This window comes from Benincasa hispida, chromosome 5 (genome assembly GCF_027475165.1).
Source record: "Benincasa hispida cultivar pf3 chromosome 5, pf3_genome.v1.1, whole genome shotgun sequence".
In the NCBI taxonomy this organism is placed as follows: Eukaryota; Viridiplantae; Streptophyta; class Magnoliopsida; order Cucurbitales; family Cucurbitaceae; genus Benincasa; species Benincasa hispida.
The window spans coordinates 43420666-43431988 of NC_143482.1; the positions used below are offsets into that span (position 1 = coordinate 43420666).

General features: G+C 35.1%; 1 pseudogene; it reads left to right on the plus strand.

Annotated features, from left to right (window-relative positions):
* Nucleotides 1-2596: 2596 nt before the first annotated feature.
* LOC150036161 (uncharacterized) overlaps nt 2597-11323 on the plus strand; it is a 13769-nt pseudogene continuing 5042 nt past the window's right edge.

The following is an 11323-nucleotide window of genomic DNA, read 5'->3' on the forward strand; positions in this document are numbered from 1 at the left end:
GTGATAACACCATCAAAATGCTATTTTCCTTAGCTTAGTTTAGGTTTGTTTATGAATTTTGTATGTTTATTATGCTACTTTGTAGGTATTGAGCACTCAATAGGTAGAATTGAGCATTTAAAGTCATTCGGGGTTAATGAATTAATTTGAGCATTTGATGTTCAAAGGAGAAAAATTACCAAAATACCCTTGAAGTTAGTGTAATTAGCCTCCATCGAGCATAGCTCTACACTAAAAGGCAGAAAGCAAGTAATCCATACAACATAACGACCCTTTCTTTACACTCCAACCTTGCGTTGAAGACTTGGGAGCTTCTTTTCTTGCAGCGTAACAACGCCTAATCATAGCGTAATTACACTATGGATATTGACCGAAGAAAACATGTGCGCCTGATCATTGATAGCGTAACCCACCGAGTAATTATGCTACACCGAGAAAAAGCCAGCGTAACTACGCTCATCCCAATGTCGCGTTGTGGCTATAATAATATCTTTTCTTTCCGAATTAGGTAAAGAGAGAGGAGAGTTAGGCCGACTTTGAGTGTATTTTGCTTGGTTTTGGCTATTTTAGGCCAGAACTCATGAGATTTCCTTATATTTTGAACTTTAATGTCAAATCTCGACCTCTTGATTCGGATATGATGAATGATTGAAGGCTATTACATCGGTTTTGAGGTCTGTAAGGGTTTTCTTTGAATTTAATGAGATTTCTTATGAGTTCTTCTTGATCTTGTTGTTTCTTACTTATTTTCCAATCTTTGTTTGAATTTCTAGAATGAGAATATAGGTAGATTGAATTGACGACTTAATCTCTTGTACGTTAATTTGCTCTTGTTGTCCGTAATTGCATCGAAAACATGCTTAATACAGCAGCAATAGGTTTTTGTTATAATTATGCCTTGATTGCTCAGCTTCTAGGCTCACTTAAGAGATAACGAAACCTAAACATTGTAAATGCATTAGGTTAGAATTGGTCATTCTTGCTTAAGTCCTAGCCAATCCAAGAATGTGAAGTGATTAACTAAATGAAATGGTTGGTGTGACAACATTAGGTTAATTTAGGAATTGACGACATGTTGATTTTCCATTGGAGTTTCTATGGGCTTTTCCTACATTTGATTAGACTTAAGAAATAGTTAATTCAAGAATGTTTTTATGATTAATCGATGATTAGATTTATAGATAACTCACCGATCTCTAAATCGATGAAGGTAATCTTGTGGCTTCATCTCTCTCTTTCTCAATCCATCTTACTTTTCTACCATTTAATTTTCGTATTTAGTTTTTCCTGTCAACCAAATCAAAATCCCCCCTGTTTTTATTACTTTTCAAAGGCGAATTTAGCTTAGAAGAGATTCTATCTTAGGCCCCCCTAAGGTTCGAATCCGGACTTATCGCTTGTGCTACCTAGTAGTATAAGTAGTCGATTCGATGAATCATAAATATTGTTTGATTGTGGAGGGGAGGTTTACGAAGCCCATTCTCTGAGCACAACAAGTGGTGATCATAATATGAACATAGATTTTTCTTTTGAAAACCTTTTATAAATATTTTTCGATGTAAATAGTACCAGAATATCGAAATACTTGCTTAAATTTTAAAATATGAGCATGAGCATAATAAATAGTAATATGGCATGATCATAGATTTCCTTGAACATAACAAGGAATAAATCCATGTAAACCATAACCAAGTTCTAAAAATCAGTCTCCGAATAAAATATAACCCAACCATGTACACATGTCAACATAGAATCTCGTCATAGGCTTAGAGCTGGCCTGCAGTCCCTCTATCCATCCTATACGAGATTTCCTCCACTGACTCAAATATTAGATGTAGAGATATTTTGACTATCCAATGGGAGACTCGGTCACAAACATAAAATCTCGATCCACAGATCTTTTGACCATCCCGTGCGGTCCATTAGGGTACAACAAGCAAACTTCAATGTTTGAAATCATGTTCCTCAAACCACAGTAAAATATGATTTTCTCAAACTAAAGGTTTACACATTTCCTTTTTCCACACATAACATACTGAAATAGTGTATACAAACTGGTAGAAAACATTCTTTTGTACAAACCATAGATAAATTTAAATCCAAGATTTTCAACCAGGAAAAAACATGTAATACAGATCATGCCAATAACTCTAGATCATACATATATATACTACTATATATGTATATAACATCAACCAAAATATTTAAAAATAAACCACTCTAAATTCACCAGCAAGGATTCTTTTTCCTCCAAACCTTCCCAACTTCCTAATCTTTTTTTGGAATCTTGGTTTTTTTAAATCCCAACATGCCCTAAATTTGTCCTAGATTAGCTTAGAATTAAAATTAGGGCTATAATAACCTTAGAATACCTTTATGGCCTTAAACTTAGCTTACTAATACAAAATAATCCAAACTAGGTGTTTCAGAACTCAAAGGGCAGTAAGAGATGTGTTGAGCATGCATTTGGGGTAGTCTAAGATGGCTAATGAACGGACATGCAAAAGGGTGCTAGTGGTGCTGCTAGCACACACAAATGCAAGGTTGCTATTGGGTTGGGTGCTAGACATGGCAGATGGGTGGGCACCGTTTAGGCATGGGCATTAGTGGATACGATGGATGCGTACATGGGCACAAGCGTGCGTTAGGTTGGCCGCACAGTACGGCGAGGTGCAAGTACTGCGTCCATGTGGGTGATTGCAAGCGCGAGGATGTGTGGGGTCTGAATGGGTGCGCTCGAGATATGTTGATGAAGCATGCGGCAGCTGGATGTAAAGTGGCTGGGTACTTGGATGCTGGCCTCTGCGGCAGTCTGACTTTTCTTCCTTCCTTCCAAATTTTTCTAGGTCTCTTAAAATTGGATTACTCTGGCAGCCCAGTGATGTTTTCTACACTCAAATATCTTTAATTTGGCTCAACAAAATCAAAATTTTCTCGAGTGGAATGGAAAAACTAAGCCCCTCTTTCCCCTATTTGTACTAGTCTCAAGCCCCCCTCCTTGCACCAACTTCTACTTGCATGCATTTTTAGGTGTCTTCAGCATGTACATCCAACACACACACCCTTTTAGGTGTCTTCACAAACTCTTTACATGGTTTTCCTTGTTGGGGTTGATGCCCTAAATCTCGTAGGGTCTTATAGTTTGTAAACATTGTTGAACAAACTCTTTATGTATTTAATAAAATATATGATATTTTATTCATGGTCTATAAAATAATTGATTCTTTAGTTGCATCAACCACAAACTAATAAACTAACATCCAAGGTTATCTTTGTAACTTAAACATGTATGTGGGGACATATGGGTAGATCATGTTTAAGTGATAACCTAAATGGTCTGTAGTAGTTGGATAAGGCTGGGTACCTTATCCTAGTGACACTACGAGTATGGCCCGCTTTGTAGGTGTTACAATTGTTGTAAAGTACTACAAATTATCTGATTCTGATCATTCATGCATTATATATGCGAGTGGGGATATTCTGTACAAGGGAGTTTATATAAGACTGAACCATGAAATGTTTAGTCTCATTATATAACGTCGTTCATAATAGAGACTTACATTTAAACAGGATGACCATAGGTAACATGACATGAATCTTGAGTGAGTTGTGAACTCCTGCCTATGAGGGCGGTTCTTTGATTTATATGGGTAAGAATGGCCAAATTGCTAACTCAACAAGCCTTCCATTTTGAGGATTCGTCTGATTGGGGAGCTGGGAAGACAGCTACATAAGATGGAATTCACTCTTTCCCCGAAGCAAGGGTAAGTAGATAAATTACTCCCTTAAGGGCTGATTTCGGGTCTTGAACAATGTGGCGCCACACCCTCTCCTAGCACGAGAGGGGTTTAGTCATAGTAGGACTATGATCTATTGTTCATTAGAGGGATCAATCGTACTTGAGGAGTTAGATGTAACTACGAGGGCAAAACGGTAATTTAGCCAAGCTGTACTTACGAGAAATTTTTGAAAGGTCATTGTACTGTTGATTGGTTATATCCAATGGATACAAAAATATATCTGTAGTGCGAAGAGTACAGCTGTCGGTCTTTAGTGGAGTGTCCAACAGTTAACAGATGGTGAATAATGTAATTAAAGAGTTTAATTAATTATTCATGTACTGTTGGAGCTTCAAGCTATAGGTCCATGAGGTCCCCTTGGTAGCTCAATAGGATTTAGTTGAGAATCAATTTTTCAATTAATTTGAACTGTTCAAAGTAATAAAGAGATTTAATTATATATGATATAATTAAGTTGTTTCAATTATATGTGATATAATTGTCATAATGTATTTGATACATTATAACTTAATGGGAGGAAATAAATATTTGAATGAGATTCAAATATATTTTCTATGAATTGGATTCATAGTTGTTAAATTTAATATAAATATGATTTATATTAAATGCCATATGATAGAGAAAATAAACTATTGTTTATATTGTATGTGATACAATATTAAAACTATAGGTTATATGTTATATTTGATATAACATAATATATATATATATATATAATACGATAAGTTAGTTATCATATTTATATTTATATTATTATTATTTTGATAATAAGGAAGGGAGTTACAATTCTCTTCCCCATCTTTTCTCTCCACCCACATCAGTGGGGGTGGTTATTTTTATGGAAAGTAGAAAAGAAAATTTGTTTTTTCTTCTTCTGGAACTAAGACTGTTAAACGATTGTGAGAAAGAAAATACAGAAGTGTTCTGTGAGTTTGTTTTGAGTTTTAGAATTCTCAATCTTCTTCCTTTACCTTAAGTTTTTCCCTCTTAACCAAAATAGTCAGAGTCCACCACTCCTGCATTCTCACCCTAAGGTATCCATTGTGGTAGTATCGAGTTTTGCTTCAAGGTTTATCTTGAGGAAGGTCTTCAAGAAGTTCGTGATCAGTTCGAGGGAAAACGTGAAGAAAAATGTCTTCAAAGGTGAGGTTTCTTAAAACAATTTTTCTTTTAAAGCATGTTGTAATTTAGATTTAAATGCATATCTTATTGCTTGTTTGCTATAAATCTTTGTATTCAATAAATTATGGAATTTGGTCGATCTGTTTCCGCTCAAGGTTCTCTCATTTTAGTTCCTTCAATTGGTATCCGAGCCAGGTTGTAGGTTTCTTATTCCGAATTTCATTCTTATATTGAATTGTTTTATAGTATTGGTGGGTTTTATAATCTGCATTCTATTTATGTTATGAATGGTTGTTGATAAATTTGTCGATGGATGTTTAAGGATAGAACTCTCTGTTTAAGGCTTTCTTTAATTTACAAATTTAGTTTGTAAAGGCCCTTGTGTTTTTGGGCATTAATTGTCACAATTAAGTCTATGATTTGTAAGTTTGAGTCACAAATGATGTTCCGGGTTGCTTCAAAGAAAGGTTGCAGAGTGTTGTTTTGATGGAGAAGACGAAATAGAGGTTCCAGATCTGTAGCTATAACTAAATGATCGGGTAGCTCTTGTTATGCGATCAGATAGCTTTTGCTACACGATCATGTAGCATTTGTTAAACGATCGCATAGCTAATGCTACGCAATCATGTAGATTTTTCTATACGATCCTGTTGCGTTTACTACAAGATCGCTTAGTTGCTTGCTAAATGATCGCGCGGTCTTTAGTTGCTCAACGCATGGTTATTTGCTACACGGTCGCATAGTCTTTCATGCTCATCGCATAGTTGCTAGCTGCGCGATCGTATAGTCTTTCATGCTTATCGCATAGATGCTCGTCGTATAGATCAGTTGCTACATGATCAGCTGCAAAGTGGTTCTTTGAAGGGTGGTTCGGTTCGAGCAGTTCAAGACCTAGTTCACCTGTTTCGAACTGGTTGACTCAAATTTTGTAATAGTTAGCCTTTTGTTTTTTTTTTTTCTTTTTTAGAGAGCTCCTATCCTAGTCCATCAACTTTTAATATAAATATACATGCGATGTATGTTTTATATTATATGTCATAATATATGTCATATAGTTTCAAGACCTATAGCACGATTCATTACTTAGTTATATAAATATTATATATTAGTAATGAATGAATATTGCATGAAGTATGACATTATCTTAGGTTAATTTATTCATGTTACAATTAACTAAAGTATGTCTAGCATGCAATGGTTGGTTTTTAATTGTTTCATTTATTTATAATTGTTATAATTAAATAAAATTAGAATTAAAATTAATAATAAAGAGTTGCATGTAAACCTTAGGCTATAATCATTTTAAAAAAAATTGTTTTAAAATATGATTGAGATAATAGACCTAAGATCATATTTCTAATGAGATTAGAAATCTAAGTTTAATCTTTTAAATTGGTTTAATAAGATTAAATTGATTCTTTCTAAAAGATTAAATATGTAACAAATGTGTTGATTATTTCCTTTATTGTGAAATTTTATATTGTACTTATTGTATTATATTTGCTATATTTTATTCTTTCCTTATTTGTAATTATTTTATTCTTTCCTTATTTGTAATTAGGTATTTCTTCTATTTAAGAAATCCTTTCCTCCTAAGATTAATAAGAGAAAAGAATAATGGTTTTTAGCATGATATCAGAGCAACAACATTTTTGAAACCCTAAAAACCCAAAAAAAAAAAACCTATTTTTTTTCTTTTTGAAACCCTAGAAAAAACGCAATCTTCTGCTGATCGGTTGCCGCTATCTGTCAGCTATAATTTTCCTAGTTGTTGGTTCGTTTAAGCCTGTCTTGTTTTTTTTTTTTTCAGATCTACTAATTTTGTATTATGGGTTTCCTTTCTTCAACGATATGTCAGACACTAAGGTACCCATCATTCGAGTTTGCAACAATCATGGTCATTCAACCGGTCCCACTATCCAAATAACTACCATTCGACTCAATGGGGATAATTTTTTTCGCTGGTCCCAAAGTCTTCGGATATATATTCGTGGACAAGGGAAGATTGGTTACATCACAGGAGAAAAAAACATTCCTAGTCCAAATGACCCTTCATTCGCTAGATGGGACGCTGAAAACTCCATGGTTATGACTTGGCTTGTCAATTCCATGGTCGAAGACATTGGTTGTAACTACATGTGTTACTCTACTGCCAAGGAATTATGGGATAGTGTAACTCAGATGTATTCTGATTTGGGCAACCAGTCACAAGTATTTGAGTTGAACTTAAAATTGGGTGATATTCAACAAGGAACTAGATCCGTTAGACAATACTTTCACTCATTAAAAAGGATTTAGCAAGACCTTGACCTCTTTGATATGTATGAGTGGAAGTCTACAGAGAACTAAAATCACTATAAGAAAACTGTTGAAGATGGTCATATTTACAAATTCCTTGTTGGTCTCAATGTTGAGTTCGATGAAGTTAGAGGTAGAATACTTGGAAAAACTACTCTTCCAACTATTAATGATGTTTTTTCTGAAGTTCGTAGGGAAGAAAGTCACATGAATGCTATGAAAGTCACATGAATGCTATGATTTGCAAAAAACTTATTGACTCAGTTGAATGCTCTGTGTTGGTGACTGAAAATACTGCAATGAAGGCTTCTAATCAATCCAATAAGCCACATGAAAAGCCTCGTGTCTGGTGTGACCATTGCAATAAACCTCGACATACACGTGAAACTTGTTGGAAACTTCGTGGAAAACCTGTGAATTGGAAAAGTTCTAAGCAACATGCCTCTAATGCTAATGTTGTTGACTCCAGCCCGTTTAATAAAGAGCAAATTGATCAAATTTTGAAGCTGCTACAGATCAATTCATCATCTGATAATCCTAGTATTTCCTTGGCACAATTAGGTACTTGTCCTCAAGCTCTCTCTTGCCTCAATTCATCTCCATGGATTATAGACTCTGGAGCTTCTGATCATATGACTAGTTCCTTTTGTTTATTTGAATCATATTCTTCTGTGTATTGCAATGAAAAAATTCGCATTGCCGATGGCAGCTTCACCTCTATTGCAGGAAAAGGAACTATTCCTTTGACTACAAAACTTATACGACGTCCTATCCTTCATGTTCCAAAATTAGCTTGTAACTTGTCTGTTAGTAAACTCTCTAAGGATGCTAACTGTCGTGTTATTTTTTGTGAAACTCATTGTATCTTTCAGGATCAGGAGTTGGGGGGGACGATTGGACGTGCTAGGATGATTGATGGTCTCTATTACTTTGATGAAGTTTCTGCTAGTCATAAAAAAGTTCAAGGCTTGAGTAGTGTTTGTTCTCCTTCTGTTAAAGAAATTATCATGCTTTGGCATCGTAGATTAGGGCATCCAAATTTCTTTTATTTAAAGTATTTGTTTCCCGATTTATTTAAAGGATTTGATTGTTCAGTTTTTCAATGTGAAAGTTGCATTTTTGCCAAACATCATCGATCCACCTATTTGCCTAAACCGTACAAGGCTTCATCACCTTTTTCCTTAATTCATACTGATGTTTGGGGTCCGCCTAAAGTCTTAACTCATAGTGATAAGCGTTGGTTTGTTACCTTTATAGATGACCACACTCGTTTAACTTGGCTTTATTTGTTAACAAAAAAGTCAGAGGTAAAAGAGGTTTTTATTCGGTTTTACAAGATGATAGAGACTCAATTTCAAACTAAAATTCGAATTCTTCACTCTAATAACGACACTAAATATTTCAATGAACAATTAACCAATTTTTTGCAAGAAAAGGGCATTTTTCATCAAGCTACGTGTCGTGACACGCCTCAGCAGAATGACATTGCTGAGCAAAAGAATAGACACTTACTTGAAGTTGCTCGTGCCCTTATGTTCTCTATGAATGTTCCAAAATATTTCTAGGGTGATGCCATTCTTACAACTGCATATCTGATCAATTGAATGTTGTTTAAGGTTTTGAATTTTAAAACTCCTCTTAATCACTTCAATGAGTTTTTTTTTCCTAATAACTGACTGTCTTCTGATTTACCAATTAAATTGTTTGAGTGTCCTGCTTATGTCCATACTTTTCATCTTTCTCGAACTAAGCTTGATTCTCGAGCCACTAAATGCATTTTTGTAGGCTATGTTTCTCATAAGAAAGCTTACAAATGTTTTGATCCTTTGACCCACAAGTATTTTGAGAGTATGGATGTGTCTTTTTTGGAAAATCAACCTTTTTTTGGCCCAAATTTTCTTCATGAGGAGATATCTAACTTTGAAGATAATTTTTGGAATACTTTCTCTCTCCCAAACATCAATGGTCCTACCATTATGACCTCTAGTCCTTCGATACCAAGTATGGAGAGTTCTTCTTCAGGGGGAGAAACACTACAAAATGACTCTACAAGTCGAAATCCTAAACTTCAGGTTTATACTAGAAGAAACTTGACTCAAAGAGTCCGAGATCAGACAATTGACTTATCACAGGACCAATCAAATACTCCGATGAATGATCCTGAAGATCCAGGTATTAGACACTCTACTCCTATTTCTCCTAGTTCTTCATCTCCTTCTAATCCTTTACCTAATGTCTCTGATCTTGATATTCCAATTGCCCATAGGAAAGGTACTCGTAAATGCACCAAATATCCCATTGAAAACTATCTTTCCTATCATAGATTGTCCGACTGTCATAAAGCCTTCACATCCAAAATAACCAACCTATTTGTTCCAAGGAATATACAGGAAGCCCTAAATGATTTGAATTGGATATTAGCCGTGATGGAAGAGTTCAATGCACTGAAACAAAATTGCACATGGGACATAGTCGAACTACCAAAAAATAAGAAGACGGTGGGATGCAAATGGGTGTTCACTGTAAAATGTAAAGCTGATGGTAGTATTGAAAGGTACAAGGCCAGATTGGTTGCCAAGGGGTTCACTCAGACCTATGGCATTGATTATCAAGAAACATTTGCTCCAGTAGCTAAAATCAATTCTATTAGAATCTTGTTGTCTGTGGCAGTTAATTTTGATTGGCCTCTTTATCAACTTGATGTGAAAAATGTCTTTCTCAATGGGGATCTTGAAGAAGAGGTTTTTATGGACTTGCCACCTGGTTTTGAGGTGGATCTCGGGATTAACAAAGTGTGCAAGTTAAAAAAATCATTATATGGGCTTAAACAATCTCCCAGAGCATGGTTTGAACGGTTTGGAAAGGCAGTCACAAGCTATGGATTCAGTCAAAGTCAAGCTGATCATACCATGTTCTATAAACATACTGGAAGTGGTAAGTTGATCGTTTTGATAGTGTATGTTGATGATATCATTCTTACAGGTAATGATGAGACAGGACTGAATATCTTGAAGAAAAACCTTGATAATGATTTTCAAATCAAGGACCTGGGAACCTTAAAGTATTTCCTAGGAATGGAGTTTGCCAGATCTAAAAATGGCATTCTTGTCAACCAGAGGAAGTATATTCTTGACCTACTGAATGAGACATGTTTACTTGGTTGCAAGATAGCAGAAACTCCTATTGAGCAAAATTTAAAATTGGTTACTGCAACTGAAAAAGAAGTAAAAGAAAAGGAAAAGTACCAGAGGCTTGTAGGGAGACTCATATACCTCTCTCACACACGTCCTGACATTGCTTTTGCAGTTAGTGTAGCAAGTCAGTTCATGCATGCTCCCGGGTCAGTTCACTTTGAAATAGTTTATAGAATTTTGAGATATTTGAAAGGTACTCCAGGAAAAGGTATATTATTCACGAAGCAGACCACCTAAACATTAAGGTTTACACTAATGCTGATTGGGCCGGAAGCACGACTGATAGAAGATCTACTTCGGGGTATTGTTCTTTTGTTGGAAGAAACCTGGTTACTTGGCGAAGTAAAAAACAAAGTGTGGTTGCAAGAAGTAGTGCTGAAGCAGAATTTAAGGCATTAGCCCATGGTATTTGTGAGGGCATATGGATAAGAAGACTATTGGAAGAATTGAATTTCTCTCAGACAATGCCCAAATGCATCTATTGTGATAACAAGTCAGCAATTTCCTTTGACCACAATCCAGTCCTTCATGATAGTACCAAACATATTGAAGTTGATAAATACTTCATAAAGGAAAAGATTGATGCAGGAATAATATGCATTCCCTTTCTCCTGACAACAGAGCAAATTGCAGATGTGTTAACCAAAGGTCTTCCAAAGTGGCAATTCAACGAGTTGATTGACAAGCTGGCTATGAATGATATCTTCAAACCAGCTCAAGGGGGAGTATTGATTATTTCCTTTATTGTGAAATTTTATATTGTATTTATTGTAATATATTTACAATATTTTATTCTTTCCTTATTTGTAATTATTTTATTCTTTCCTTATTTGTAATTGGGTATTTCTTCTATTTAAGAAACTCTTTTCTCCTAAGATTAATAAGAGAAAAGAATAATGGTTTTTAGCA